This window comes from Anser brachyrhynchus, assembly GCF_964034855.1.
Source record: "Anser brachyrhynchus genome assembly, chromosome: 2".
NCBI classification, from domain to species: Eukaryota; Metazoa; Chordata; class Aves; order Anseriformes; family Anatidae; genus Anser; species Anser brachyrhynchus.
In genome coordinates this window covers 143,619,120-143,636,077 of record NC_137695.1, presented here as the reverse complement: position 1 = coordinate 143,636,077, position 16,958 = coordinate 143,619,120, and the positions used below count along the sequence as shown (strand labels likewise).

At 34.3% G+C, this 16,958-nt stretch overlaps 1 long non-coding RNA gene across 1 annotated transcript; it reads right to left on the bottom strand.

Annotated features, from left to right (window-relative positions):
* Positions 1 to 1,096: 1,096 nt before the first annotated feature.
* On the bottom strand, positions 1,097 to 16,718 carry LOC308190586. Its single transcript, XR_013947351.1, has 4 exons — positions 16,667 to 16,718; positions 13,621 to 13,742; positions 4,238 to 4,392; positions 1,097 to 1,649 (listed from the first exon to the last, which is right to left on the bottom strand). It is a non-coding gene; the product is annotated as an uncharacterized lncRNA (long non-coding RNA).
* Between the last annotated feature and the right edge of the window lie 240 nt (positions 16,719 to 16,958).

The following is a 16,958-nucleotide window of genomic DNA, read 5'->3' as shown; positions in this document are numbered from 1 at the left end:
AATAATATACAAATTCCCTTTAAAGTATACACTTCAGAAAACTTTTATTTCATTTCCCTTGGGGATATTATTAAAATACAATGCTGATGCAGTTTGGATTTAGCTAGATGTTTGATTTATTTTCAAGATAACTAGTACCAAGTGTATGTTCACACATATGAAATGAAAAGGGATTTATTGAAAGATACAAATGACATCTTGTAGGCTGGTTAAAGCCAAGAAACTCAGAAATAAGGTGAAAACTCTATCCTTATCAAGTCTCATTATGTCTAGTTATTGCATTTCTTACAGTATGTGAGAAAACTCACTGCTCTGAGAGCCCCAGTGGAGCTCAGTAACAAGCCGAGATACAGTGCTTTGAACTGAAACTTAGCTTGAATGTTGTATACCTTCATAAGTATATGCTTGAACCATAAACTCAAATTTACTTTTTTTTTTTCTTTGAAGTGAGAGTGCTATTCTCAACCAACACACGCCTGTGGGACCAGGTAGGATGGATACCCAAGTGCTGAGAGAGACATAAGATGTCATTGTGACACTGCTTCCTATCACCATTAAGAGGTTGTGAAGATCAGGAGAGGTCCCCAATAACAGAAGAAACGAAAATTTTGCACTTATCTTCAAAAGGACAAGATGAATGAGTAAGGATACAATAGATTGTATCCAAATTGATCTGTGTGGATGGGTGGAATAGCAGGAGGGTAAAAATCTGACTGGATTGTTAGGCTCTGCCCTAGTACCTGTTCTGTTTACAATCTTTAGGGTGACCTGGAAGATGAGACTCTTGTCAAGTCTGAACAACAAACCAAACTTCAGGGATGACATCAGTTGACATGCTTAGGGGCTGGGCTGACTAACAACTTGCAGCATGACAACTAGACTTGTCTCACTTGTGGTCTCCACTGCAATTACACCAAACTAGCTGGTTTGATGGAGCTTGAACAAGAGGGAATTAACTGAACTCATTTTGTAACCATGTTATGCATCCTTTCAATGTACTCATGAAATGCAGAGATAAAATATTATCATATATATATGTATATATCAATGATCTACAAACATTTACTTCATAGGGAAACAATTTTATTGAGGGAATGGAAGTATTACTGAGTAAAGTTAGTAACATGAGGATTATGCTAAATATTATTTATCCATACATAAATATATCATTGTATAGGCAACAAAAGAATAGTTAGTTTGGAATTATTTGTTTTAAAGAGGTGAAGTATAAACTTTATCAAAGTAGAAAATCTTGATACAGTAATATTCAAGATTTCTCAAAGCTGATTTATTACAACTCAATATTAACAGTTAGTAGTACATTTAATGAGTAACTTAGTTAGGAACCCTTACAGATTGTGGTTTAAGATATCACTTTGAAAAAGTGTGGAAGGAGTGTATTCTAATGTTTATTCAGCACTAGCTTCCTCTATTTCTGTGCAAGCAACATCAAAAAGGAAGGTATGAAGATGGATTTCTTAAGGGTTCTTTTATTTCACAGATTCTTTCATGCACCTGATTTTTGAAGACATGGTTTGAAAAGACTTCTCATTTAAACATTCACAGAATTTCTTCAGGTTTCTCCATTTCAGTCTTCCAGCAAGTTTTCTTCTGTTTTCAATATTTCTTCTTCTTAATCACTTTTCAGTCTGTTTTCAGAAGAGCGTATCAGTCCCTCTTTCCTCTAGTATTAACAATCCAACTAAAAAAGTAAGGCAATTCATCTCCCTATTACATACTGTATGTTTTCTCTTTTCACAATCTCATATTTTTTTTCCCCACTCAAGGGAAAAAAAAAAGTAAAATCTGATATTATTATTATTTATAATGTACTCAACAACTAAGGTGAAAACATTATTACACCATGTCCAAAGAAATTCCAGTTTTAATTCATCAGTTAGTAAAATAAACTAGAAGAGCATATATATATATATATATATTTAAAAAAAAAAAGTGACCCCACTCTCTAGCTCTCAGACCTGGAGCTGCTGAGTCATTTGTCTTAGTTAAAGGCCTTATATTCCATTTGCTTCTTCCTAACTCTTACCTTGAGTTTCTTTCCCACATGCTACAAGTGGTAATTATATTTTGCTCTAAGGCTGGCTGAACAAGTATGCATGGGAGAAGTTCTGCAGATGTGGTTAGCACACTGCTTGGCTTGAGCCATTCAGTCTTACAGAGAGGCAGTGCCCATTAGCTGAAGCCTAGCCCTCTGCTTACTCTTTTGGGCTGGAAACTTATTCATGTCTGTCTGGATTGAAGTGTGAACCGAATGACTGCATGGTGAACCATGAAATAGAGAGTACACAAACCCAACAGCGCCTTGTGGCATGACACTGCAAACCCCAAACTTCTCATTCCCACAGGAGGCAACAGAACTCTGAAGTAAATCCCTGCAGAGGTTGCAAAAGGGTTTCTGAAGATAAATAGGGATTAAGTATCTCAAAGTAAGTTGTTTTCTCTCCTGCATACCAAGACGAACGTCATTCCAGAAGCAACTGATGCCTCAAATTTTACCTCTAAAGCTTACTCAGACTACTTAGAAGATACACCAATATTGTTAATACAACAATACTTGAGAAAGACTCTCTGATCTATGACATGAAAAAACATATTAATTGTTCTATATATATATATATATATATATTTGGAGATATAAGGCCTGTCAAAAACGTTTTTACATTAAATTTATGTATGATTGATGAGTTACACAGTTGAAGTTTCTTGCAATGGCTAATTTCTTATTAAATTGAGAAATGTTAATACATGAACTGCTAAAGGAATGAGAAAAAAAGCATGTATTCATTAACAACTAACAATTACTTTAGAGCTGGAGAATCAAGATTCATATTGAACACAAAATTGTTGACTCATTCTAATAAAGGCCCAATTCGTGTTTTATTAATGTAATGTATGATTATGCATGCAAACTATCTTGATTTCACAACTGAACAACAATTTGATTTATGTAGTCTAGTTTTGTGAACCACTGAATATACACAAATTCCATAAACTAAGCTCCCATGGTTGATTTACCTTAATATTTGGACCATAACTTCTTATAATCTATAGCTTATAATGTAAGAAAAAAAAAAGTATCAGCTTGTCACAGGAGAAAAAAAAAAAAAGATGAAAAATAAGAAAGAAAACTGTGTCCATTTAAAAAAAAAAATTGTTTATACGTGATTTGGCTTCATTTGAGCTAGGTAGAATGGTTGCCAAAGGAAAGGATGCAGTTCAGGAAGATTAATCCTTTGTGATTGCCTTACTCCTGTAGGAGTTAACTTGAAGATTTAAACTGTGCTTTATGTAGATGGTTGTAACTAATGTTTGTTTTTGAAAAAAACAAAACAAAAACTCTTGCCACCAGATTTTTACACATGCTAATTTTGATTACAATTCCAAACTGAATATCTTCAGAATAACTACAAGCTTGTTAAAAATAAACAAAACACCGTGAATATGTTTGAACAACTATGAACACACGATTATTATTTTTTGTACCATGTCAGCAAAATACATCATGTTATCCAGTTATTATTTATTGCAGTATATGATATACAATGTGAAGTGTTTATCTGGTTTCTAGGTGATTAAGGTATAAAATAATAAAAGACAGAAATTGCAAATGAAACCTATCATCTAGTATTCCTGCACATAAAATTAATTTTGACTGCTGCATACTCAACGTTATCCTTCCAAATGTCACTTCACCTTGTCTTCACAAGAAGGTGTGTTTGTGGTTCCAATTGGAAGTGCACTTTCAAAGCATCTCTTCCAGCAATCCTCACTTAATGCACTTCAGTTCACACTATGGACTGTTTCAAGCACAGAGACTGGGTACATTTTTGATGAACTTGGAAAAATTCATTAAACCTGCTCAGAGAGCTGGGCAGGTACTCAAGCATTTACCTGTGCTCAGTTCTTTGCTGCACAGTAACATGATTGCCTTAAGAGTTAGACTGGGCAAAGATAAAGCTTCACTAAGACATAGTTGAGATAACCATTAATTTTAAAGCCGTTTGATAATTATTAACAACCAGCCAATAATCTAGCAGTTCCTTCAGCTACGTCAAAAATAGGCATAAGAGTAAAAGGGAATATATTTTATACCTGACCCCAAGAATTTATTGTTAGCCTAACTAAAATCTTAATTTGGTCAAAATCTAGCAAACAGCTATCATTAGCTCAGTTACAATACCAGTAGTCCAAGTACAGCAGTCCAAAACCAGCCTACCTGTTTTTTCCAGCTTTGCCCATCTGTTGATGTCACAGAGGTTTGACTCAAGCCAGGAATGGTTCTGTGGCAACTGGATTGCTGTTAGAGCAGGCTGGCACCAGCTGACGCATAGGCAAGCCCTCCAAAGTACTCTTCACTGCCTAATGAGATTTCTGTGACCATTTAAGTAAAAGACAGCAGAAATCATATTAGTTAGGCTACATTTGAGTTTGAAAACCTGCATGGAAATAGTAAGCACTTTCTGGATAGAGTGTTGATATGTAAGTGTACGTAAAAAGTGCATAAATATATGTACTTTGCCAACTTTGTTAATGACAAAACTTTGAGTAATGAATTTAGGTCAGTAAATGAAGAGTTCAGGACACCTTTAAGAAATATGAAATCAATAAATTCAAGCAATCTCATTGGTGCCTAGCTTATCTGCCAGTCATCAGAAGAGCATTATCCCTTCCAAGGATCTCAGAAAATCTATAACTGTGGTCTTATTTTTCCTTAGCTGTGACATTCTTTTTAGTCTTTGAATTGTACTCTTCAGCACTAGCCTAAGGTAAACTTACGTGCACTTTTCAAGATGTGCACTTTTTTTTTTTTTTTTTTTGTTTGTTTTAGAGGCATGACAACAGGAGATACCATATACATCCAAAGAGTTTTGCTCTAGGAGGTTTACTTTAAATATTTGCAGACAGTAAGAATTTGATGGCAGATTAAAATACAATAAATGTTATACAGAGAAATGAAGGCCTATTCTAGACAACGTACAAGACTTTACATAACTCAGTAGAGCTGGAATTCTCCCTAAAGAATTTATCTTGCTGTATATTACTAGCATAAATGACATGACTTTTCGGAAGCTATTTAGAAATTAAGATATGATGATTGTTTCTTCAGCTGTAAAATCACTAGGCATGTGAAGGTTTCTTGAACTATATTGCAAATTTATATATAAACCACATACACATATATGGTTTAGAGAACTAGTTCTATTTATAAAACCTTTAATTATATCCCATATTAGCCTAGTATATTTTGAGTGATTTGTCCTCTTTATTTCTGAATAAATTAAACACATATTGGTGAAGTAAACAGAAAGGCTTGTTCTATTCTTAGCCAACAGAGATGTAATACAAAATGTGTACTGCACTGCCATGTCATTAATATTTTCCCTTTCCCTTCCTCTCCACCCACTTCTCATAACTTTCCCTACAAAATTATGTTTTAGAATGTGAATTCAGTCACAATTTTTTTTTTTTTTTTATAACACAACGTTTTGGAAAAAAAAGGAACATTGTTCAAAAGTACTTAGGGAGATACATAAATCTTAATCCTTGATTATGTCACTATAGGAAATAACAGAAAACTGTTGCATATCATGTTCTTTCCATGGTTAGATCATGGTGGGGACAAAGTTCTTAGTGAATTGTTACTCAGATTTCAGTTACTGCTCTCAACTATTTCCAAGTATTTTTTCCTGGACTATGTACTTACTGTGCCAGAAGCAACAATGCACGAAGACTGGCTCCACAAAGAGGCATTTTGGATCCAGTATAACTTTTTAATAGATAGAAGTAAATAACTAGTATACAAGAATAGATTTGACCTGGAAACCAAACAGACTCCTTTCACACAGTTTAGAAACTAGTTCCATGTCAAGAGAAACCAAGATGAGTTTGCTACACCTGCTCCAGCATCCACGTTACTTTCCTTAACTGCAAAACTTTCCTGGTTTCTGCATCCTTGATTTGTTCCATACAGATTCAGTGGTCTTTATTATTTCCAGCTAAAATTGGCTTTCATGTAGCAAGGCTGCATCCTGCAGAGCTACTTGCCTATCTTTGCACTGAGTACCCAGAGCTCCATGTTGTACTAGGCATTATTAATTTAAGAATATTGTTATGAAAATATTTGGGACCAGCTCAGACTCAGCAGTGATCCTAAACTAACAATGTCTTCCCATGACCCTTTGGGAAGAGGGTGTAAAAACACTCTCCTGTACAGCTGTCCAGATTTCAGCAAAAGAACTAAGTTAACAAACCAAATCTGAAATCATGCTGAGCTACAAGGAAGGGGGAGGAGGGATTAATTTATCATATACACAGAAGCTGTGTCACTGATTTCTTCTCCACAGAAAAGCTAAGGCATAGGCCTGTGGAATTCTGTTATGACTCAACAAACAAACCTGGACATATTTCTGAAGTAAACTTTTATTGAAAATGGAAAAATGTGTTTTTAATAGTTATATCTGAAATAAGCATATTAAATATACTAGTTAATTGAAATTTAATAGAAAAAAAAAGAACTGAACAGAAAATGCATTAATATGGTATATGTTACAAACTATTCTGTTGTCATAGTTAATAAAGGAAGTAAATCATTATAGCTTATATTTTCTAGAGTGTATCCTGCAAAATATTTCCCATAACGGGAAAAACAGTTCTGTTGTTCAATGGCATTTTGTCTTGCAGGAGGCTAGTACTACTACAATTTTTTCAATTTACATATAAAAGCAAATTTCCTCAAATTTCATAGTCCCTAAAATTCATATGGAGTAATCAGTGCAAACCATTTCAACCTTGTTGGCACAGAAAAAAAAAAAATGTTTACCCAAAATGTCCATGCAAAATGGTAAGAGATAAGTAATAGATGAAAATTTCATCTTAAAGACGTATCATATTAGTCTAATGTCTATAAGCATATGAATGCCAATTGTTGATACGCATACCAGATTTCAAAATAATGATGCCTAACAACTAAGACCTTAGTTTTATATATGGAAAACCTGTAAAGCCCATCCAGAATACCCATCGGAAAAAATATTAACAGTACAAGGGGAATCATATTTTACAAGTACTTAGGATACTAAATGTATAGAAAAAGTGTTGCTAGATTTTCAAAAGATTTTAGGGTCATTCTTTATAGAATAAATTTCTGAAAACCTGAGTTCCCATTTAGACACTTAGCCTACACAAAATAGAAGAAAATAAAATACAAGCAAACAAACAAAAAGAATGATAACTGTAGTCATAGCTTAAGTTGTTTTTCTTAGGACACATTTAAAGAATGGTTAGATTTTGGTACTGAAACAATTTATGTCTCTAGAAGATCAGTTAAAAGTCAAATTTTATGTGATAAATTGAGTTTGGATTAAATGTCCATAGACATCAAGACTGGCACACATACCATGGCCTAACAGATGAAAAATAGTGTACAGTTACCAAGGCCCTAATTTTGACAGTTTAAAGGCCAATCAAAGTATCTATAGACATATGCTTAAATACTAACCTGAATTGCTATGTTCAGCAAGCATTTTGTATTAATTCTGTAATTTTTAGGTGTTTGTCTTTTTCAAAATTTAGTCCCTGGCTCTTCTTATTTCTCTTTGCTGTTATGTACTGGCAACATTTATTAAAATCAGCATATAAAATTTCCTCGTCCTTTTTAACATACACAAAGAAAATCACTGTAATGTTATGAACAAAGATTCATGAAATCTGACTGATTTTCCGTTTATCTGATTCATCAATTTTATACTTTTTTTTTCTTTTCAAAGCACTGAAAATTATAAAATATTAAAAACGGTGGAAAATATAAAGCCTTTGACATTTTTATAAAAAAGAAAGGTCTGCATAATTTTATGTGCTTTTGATACTTATGAACATATATTGTAAATTATGTAGAGCAGATTATGATTAATAATGTCCACATATGGTGCTAACGTCTGTTCTAATAATGTGCACCTTCACTATACCCATGCCAAATCACAAGATTAGTGATGCTGAAAGGTTTTAGGCAGGATATTAAGATTTGCCAGTGTGAAGGAACAGAAATATGACATGATATAAAGGTGACCCTGTATATATCATTTATATGTGATATTCTGAAAGATTTTTATAAAGTTCTTCATAAGTTATTAAAGGAAACAAATTACTGGGGGTAAGAAGAGAAAAAGCTTTTTCTGTATTAAACATGAAAAACCACTAATGAAAGAACTCTAATAGAAAGTAGTATATAACAGTAAGGTAAAATAAATCAAGGAAAACTGAATTCAATGGGACAGTCTACACTTTCTGTAAAACACATAAGACGTCTCAGACATTCCCTAACAACAGCATATTAAAGGAAAGTAGGAAAGACCATGGCATTGTCTCAGGTAAACTACTAGGGATTTGTAAGAAAAGTGAAAGACAAAGAGGAAATGTTAATGTTGAAACAAAAGTATAAATGCTGGAAACTGGCTGGTGAATAAGGTTTTTTTTCCCTTTTTTTTTCTCCACTCTGCTAAAAAAGCAGAGGAATGAAATGGACTCAGTTATCAAAGTTATCATGCATGAAATAATTATATAAAACATTACTTCTCATAAAATTACAAAAACTAAACCATTATCACTATTGCAAAAATCAGTTCTGGACCCCACCCACTAGCAATGGATTAAAATTGAGTCTCTTGTCATTTGTAAAGGAAATTCTAGCCCAGATATTATTAAATTCACCTAATGTCTTGAATTATAAAGTAAAGTTAAAATTATCTTGAGCGAGAGTCACTGTTATTTGATGCAGTGCTTGATAAGTACTAAATAACAGCTGCAATTAAAATTCAGCAAGTAGTATCAAGCACTACTAAAAGTTATTAATACCAACGACTTTAGCATGTGCCTCTGAAATGCTCAGAGGCTCTGAATGCTCTGAAATGTTCACAATGTTTCCTTATACTACATTTTAGTGTATTGGATCATTAAAATGTACATAGGCCAAAACAAGAGAGGTAACAAGGAAATCTACACTTAACATGACTTTACTCAAAAAAGAGTCTATATTTTGTAAGAGTGAATTGGTTGACTGATTTCTCTGTATAAATCCCTGTAAACATTCATTTTCTACATGAAGGAAAAATGTCACATAATACAATGGTTTGCAGTGATCCCTATAGCTGTGCCAAAGACCACTGATTTTCAAAGGGAGAACAGGGAAACTAGAATAAATCTCTTGTGTAACAGACAGTGGAAAGGGGAAAACTAGAAACACTCCCTGGCAGCCACTGCGTTCAGATCTTGGAGGAAATAATCCAGCCTTGAACTATCTTTCAGATGTTGGCAACGTCTGCCTTGCAGTCAAAAACATTTTCCCCCAAGAGTAGAAATCTTTCTTTAGAAGCTAAATACCTACACTGCTACAAGCAAACTAAGCAAGCAGTAAATTATTTTAGAAATAAAGCACACTGAATAACATAGATATTTATGTATGATGCCACTACAAACCTTGTTTCTCACCACAGGATTGCTGCAGACCTATGTGGTGCTAAAGACATCCTGTTTGACATAGAAAGACAAAATATCAGAGACTTGTTTCTTTGCACTTCATCAACACAGCCATACAACTGTACAATGTCACAGCACGCACAGCTGTAGTACTCATTGATAGCTTTGTGCCCAATGCATGGTTAAAAGAGATCTATTTCACCCAGTGTGCAGTTCTAACAGACTGTATTAACACAGCAAATGTTTCACAACTGCACTTACAATTCTGGGGAAAAGCAGTCCCCTAGAATGAGAGACTACGTGTAGCACAGCTGGTTTCAACCTCAGAAGCTTTGGCCATTCAGATCTGTAGTGGAGACGTACAGTCTAAATAAAAACCTACTGTAAACTCCTAGTTATTACAGAGGGATCTAGATTACCTTCATAGGCCTTTGGCAAACGTAAAATGCTTTTCTTTCAATTTTCCTATAAGTTATTTAAAAAAAAATGTTTATGAGGGACGGAAGATGAACATTTACTTTGGACAGTACAGACAGTTACAGTCCTGATTACTGACAGCAAAAATTTATGGATAATATTTGCTCAGTGGTAAACCTATTATGAGTCATCATATTTCTACATAAGTTGGAGACATTTTAAAAATATAAATTTCATGCAATCAGTGGCTAGTGATTGATGACAATTTAAGATTTTTTTAAAATCTGCTGATATCTTAGTTTTTGTATAATCAACCATAAATTTGCAAGAGCTTTTTTTTTTTATATATATATATAAAATCCTATTGGGAAAAAGTTATTATCTGATATAGCATTTATTTATTTAATTGATGTACTAAATACCTCAAAGGCAGCCTACTGAAAAAATGTTACTACTATTTCTATGCAATATTCACCATTTCAAACATATTTATATATATTTATATATAAATTTAATATTCAGTAAAAGTGCCTGACCCAGAGTTTTGTAGACTGAAGTTTTTTGTGTGTGTGTGAACAATTTGGAAGAAAATGCCTTTATATATATATATATATATATATGTATATATATATAAAATCTTTGATTTTTTTTTTCTGTTTAGAAGAAAGATCTCCACCGACAGAGTAGGTCAACTTTTTCCCATAAAATTGTTCAACACTTCTGAGCAGAAGTAAAAGTAGACAAAATTAACAGGATTATTTCGTTTTCTTAAGAACATCACTTGGCTTTCTTTTTGTTGAAAGAGAATAAAGCAACAACAGAATAATCCAGTTAAAAAAAGTCTTTAACCAAAAATAAATTTAATCACTCCTGCTGATTACGACTGCATTATTTTTCTCTCACATTCTTTCAGGGACATACCTACTAAAAGCCACAAATTGCTGGCGAAGGATCATCCCATTAGACTGAATCACTAGTGATACCACTAGTGCCAGAACAGGCAGATGACATAGAAATATATTGCTATACGATGGGCTGCCTTCACTGAAACTTCTTGAGTCCTCCCATTAACTCATTTGGAACAGTGCGCTCCCTACAATGACACCCAGGTGCCATGGGTTTTAGGTGATGTTAATGTAAAATGAACAAGTCACGTAGGGACAGTATCTCCGTTCTTTAGTAAATCAAGAGCCTTCTACTTATTATTGTACCTTTACTTTGAAGATAAAGTATTCCATGTTTACAGAATAGATATCTGAACTTTGACACAGTGACAGTCATTGATTTATTTTTTTAAATTCTCCTGCATGCCACAGGCTGTACTCCATATAGTAAATTACCTTCAGATAGTCTGATTACAAGCTCAAGCCAGACTTGAAGCCTGCTGCAGCAAGTATGGTAGAAAGACATAGTAGAAGATATTTCTGCCTGACATGCTTAACCACAGTATTTTCAGAAGTGCATCTTACAGTGCTCCAGTAGGAGCACTGTACTCAGTGGGCTTTTCCCACTACTTCTAATGAGTTCCTATGAATTGGGTTTGATTGACACAAAACTTACTTTCTTTTTTAAGGTCTATCCTACAAATATATAGCAAGACACAAAAAGTTTTGTCAGGTACAGAGAAAGGCAAAGGGGAAGAACAAGTGTGTTTACTGTCATCCTGGATGGAGTTAATTAAACTCTTGCTACATTACTGTTTTCTTCTGCTGATTATTCATACTGAGATTAAAAAGGTTGCAGGTTATTCAACAGAATAACCTGCGAGTTCCTTTAGTACTAAAAATCAATTCATATAAACCTCATCCAAAAGAGGAAAAAAATCAGCTGGGCAATGATGTACTGTATTTAATTCATAGCCTGATTTACAAGGGTAAACAAGGGCAAACTGTGACAGGGAGATGTACAAAAAAAAGTCATGCCAGGGAAACAGCTCCAAGAGATCCATCTCTGTAAATATACTTTGTGTGTTTCGTCTGCTAAATATATTTTCCTAACCATTGTGAAATATTTTGATTTATTTTTTATGATTGTTAATTCTTACAGAGTGCACAAACATATCAAATTTTATTAAAGCATATTATCTTATTATAATATTTATATCAGTATTTTACATTAATTTTGTTCTTTCTTTCTAACCAAAGCTTCTCTGTCAAGTGTCCCAAACAACAAACAGAAAGTATGGATTTTTAAAGTAACATTAGGGTACCACAAAATTTTCTGAATTATTGTTCTTCTCATCTAAAAAACTAGCTTTCTCAGATCCTTGCTTTTTTGGCTTGTCTCCCCACAGAACTAAAAATCTGTTTATGATAAACAATATTATGTGCATGAGCACAACCAGACTGTGTGGTTTCTTGTTTGTCTACCTATATACAATAACTAAGAAGTATTAACACGAACAGCAGTCTCTAATGGCTGAATAGCTCTAGCTCAATATAATACATCATTTTCTCAGTGTATATGAAGTAAAATCAGTTTAGCCTAATACTTTATATATATGCATAGTTGTACTGCAATGGCCAATGTACAAAACACAAGAACTGTAGCTCTAAAGAGTTTATGTGCACTCCCACTTAGATACTCTGCAGCGTGTCTAGATTCTCTGCTAGTCTAAACAATGTGCTGCCCTTCTGTTATAAACCAGAAATGAAAATGTTTGTGACGTCAGAAACTGATACTTAATTTAAAAGATTTGTAATTTTTTTTGAACTTATATCTATCATTCTGGGATACACTTGAAAACTGATTACAGAAAACAGAAATATTAATAGAACAATCTGAATCTTAAGTTACTTTACCCTTAGGGATTTCATCAACATATTTTTATAATGAGTCACATAAGTACATCGTCAGATAAACAGGTAAGGAAAACGCAATTACAATTCAAAGAACCTGAAAGCTTCTGAAAGTCAACCTTTTCTGTTAATTACTTGTTGATTTCTGGATATTGGAAACTGGCAATTTATACTCAAATGTTCAATCACATGCTAAAAAAGGGGGGGAGGGAAGGGGATAGTATGAAATTTTTAAAGTGATCAATACAGAACATGTACTGTAATTACAGGAAGTATTTGCTTAAGTAAATAACACTGATAAATAATTAAATATCACCAGGAAGTGGTGAACTTTTATATGTAAAAAAGTAAGAAAGTTGTGATATGCTAATGAAAGGCTCCAGCCTCATAGTAAAAGCTAAATACAAGAAGATCCATACACAGACAGTTCTTATACTCCTGAATTCTTTCGAAGATATTTTCTAGAGAGATTTGATATCTATAATAAGAAATAAACTACATAGGTTATTTTGTCATAATTTAAAACCACAGACATTTCTGCAGATAAAAGAACAAAAACTAAAATAGCATTAATCTCAGTGTTTTTCATGGAACTTCAAATAAAGGGAAAAATGCCAAAATGAAATATACACTGTAAATACAAAGTGTCATAATTCTGCAAGAAAACGCACAGGAAATCTGCCCTTTAATCAACAAAAAAAATGTCATGATATTTTCAGGTTGGGCATAAAAAACCTTCTTGACAAGAACTATTTGACACATTGCTAAAACATGCAGTTTTAATGTTGCTTGCAGTGCCATTTTGGTCTCAAGCCATTATTAAAATACGGACTGTGCAAGCTAAAGTGCTGACTTTCTGGGAACAGTGATTCAGTGATGGCAATGATGGCACAAACAGCACAATCACACTTACCTTCAGACTGGAAGGCACCTGGTACAAGCCTTTAAAGGATTCATCTGTCTTCCAAAATCTTCAGTGCAAATCTTTTATTCGTATGTGACAAGAAATACATCTTTAGGAAAAAATTCTTTGTCCTAAAATAATAAGTTTGCATGAGAAAATTTCCAGTGCTTGGAGAAGAGTTATATGCCTAGTGTGATAAAAACAATATAGTGTATAACTCCTCTTACAGTTAAACCACAGACAGAACATGGGTAGCTCTTCAATACCTATGTCCTATTGTTCTCCTTTATTTCAATCCAAAGTTATTTATGTGTGGGTGGAAACCATTCTCTCACACTTGCAAAGGCTACTCATATATGATGTAATGATCATTAGATTTGACTTAAGTTGAAGAGGAGTTGTTTTCAAGAATTACAAAATACTTGGGCTATTGGGAATTACAAACTACCGTGAGTAGTATTAGAATTTAAGAAAGACCAATAACAACAACAACAACAAAAGATAATATCCTGGTTTTGGGACAGAATTGTACTTCTGTCAATTCTGAATTACATTTAGCCAACTTGTTTTCAAAGAACCTACACTCAGAGACGCCATGATCTCTCTTTGCCTTCTACTATTTTGCTGTGTTCACTGTCAAAAAAATACAATAAATAAAAAATCTCCCATCTCTATGATATTTATCTATTACTTTTATTGAATCTACCAAGAATATGAAGAATATTCCCTTTCTTTGAGGAAAAAGGGAAAATTTTAAATACTTGAAGACCATATTATCTCATTCATCTCACACAAACATACATATATGTGCATAAATATATAGATATATATAAACAATTCATTCTATCTTTCTTCATAGACCTCATTTTTACTATTTTTGATCATTCTTGAATATTAGACTTTTTCTAACTGGTTCATGTCTTTCTTGAACTGGAGTGCTCACAATTACACAAATTCCTCTAGCTGGACTCTTAAAGCTCCCAAGCATCACTGAAGCATTACTTACATAAATTTTTGGCATTACTTCTTCTTATACATTTTCCACAGTCGTGATATACCACATTGACACCTGTTTCATTTTGTGATACATTCCAGCACTTTTCTGTAGACCTGTTCATATAGTCTATTATTTCCCTGTATTTGTGTAACTAATTATTCTAAATATGCTACTTTGAAATTATGTTTATTGACTTGCATCCTTCTCATCTCCAGAGCATTTATTTTCAAGATTTTATTTTTTTTCCTATAACAGTAGGTCTTCTCAGTTTTCCGTTGTAAGTAAAATTAATTGGCATACTTATGCTGTGAGCTGTGTTATAGCTGAATACTGAAGAGTACTAGATCCAAGATAGACACAGAACTCTATTCAACATATCCTTTTCTTCTGTCCCATATCTGAGAACAGGAAGATTTAAAAAAGAGAATACATACTTACCAGCTGAACGATCTCCCTCACAGCCTCCAGAATCTGACACTGAAAGAGTGAGGGCAATTTCAACTAGGACACACTTTGTCCCCAAAGAGACAGTGCAAATTACATGATTTAGCAAACCTACATCATATCTATTTACAGGCTTCAGTGAAATGCCAGATATGGTTAATACCGTGTGTCATAAACATACTGAATGCTTTCTCCTTCAGACAAATAAATCATAAATCATTCCTCTGTCATTGTACATTCTTACTGCCTTCAAGCTCCAAAAGCAAAACTCTGTACATGTCAAACCTGTTATTTGGTTGGCAGTCAACGAGCAAGAACTTCAGTGCATGAGTCTATCTGAAGTCAGATTAGATCATGGTGTCCTACCTACAGGAGTAGTAAACACACAGTCTGACCACTTGAAAAAGAAAGAGTGTGGCTCAGATTTAGTGGACTGGAATAAGGTGCCAGAGAGATATCATTTCCAGGCAATGCATTCCTTAAGTGTGCAGCAGGCTTAAAATGATTTCAAATCAAAATGACAATGTTCTGCTTTTACTGATTCCCATCTATGGCAACTCTGCACTGCTAAAATGCTAAGAATAATAAAATAATGTAAAGAGAAAAAGGAATGCCTGGGAGGTTAAAAAAAAAAAAAAAAGAACAAACACATTCATTGGGCAGACAGAAAAGGCAAAGATCAAGACGGATGGAGAAGAAATGGTTGATTATAAACAAAAATATGTGGAGTGCAAGAAATGCATCCAAGGGTCAGAAATGGCTATACAGCATAGAAAAGTGAAAGCAACACGGATGAGTATCATAAATACCTTACTCTTATCAGACCAAAATGGTCTAGAAATTCTGGATATTGCATAGAATTATTCATATTACTGGAATTTCTCTATAAAACCCACAACTATATCAAAATTAGAGTAATTTTATTTCTGACATAGAATATCATCATAGAACCATCACAGAATGGCTTGGGTTGGAAGCGACCTTAAAGATCATCTAGTTCCAACCCCCATGCAATGGGCAGGGACATCTCATACTAGATCAAGTTGCCCAAGGCCCCATCCAGCCTGGCCTTAAACACCTCCAGGGATGGGGGATCCACAGTACCTCTGGGCAACCTGTTCCAGTGCCTCACCACCCTCTGAGTAAAGAATTTCCTCCTACTGTCTAATTTAAATCTCCCCTCTTTTAGTTTAAAATCATTCCCCCTTGTCCTATCACTATCTGTCTGTGTAAAAAGACACTTTCCATTTATCTTTATAAGCTCCTTTTAGGTACTGGAAGGTGACAATGAAGTCTCCTCAGAGCCTTCTCTTCTGAGAAGCCCCTGATATGAACAGCCCCAGATCTCTCATTCTGTCTTTATAGGAGAGGGGCTCCAGTCCTCTGAGCATCTCCATGGCCCTCCTCTGGACCTGCTTTAACAAGCCAATGTCTCTCTAGAGCTTGGGGCCCAGACCCAGGTGCAATACTCCAGGTATGGTCTTCTTCTGTGAACTGATTAGAGGAGGAGAATCACCTCCCTCGACCTGCTGACCTGTTGATGCAACCCAGGATATGGTTGGCTTTCCAGACTGCAAGAATATATTGCCAGTACATGCTGAGATTTTTACTCACTTTTTATCCCCTAAGTTCTTCTCCACAGGGCTGGTCTCAAGTTCTCCACCCAGTTAATACTCATGTCTGGGATTGCCCTGACCCAGGTGCAGCACTTTGCACTTAGATTTGTTGAACTTCATTAGGTTCACATGGGCCCACTTTTCAGGCTTGACCAGGTCCCTTTGGATGACCTCCCTGCCTTCTGTTGTATTGACTTTACCACTCAGCTTGGTGTCACCTGCAAACTCGATACCACTATCAATGTTATTGATAAAGCTATTAAACAGCACAAGTCCCAAGATGGACCCCT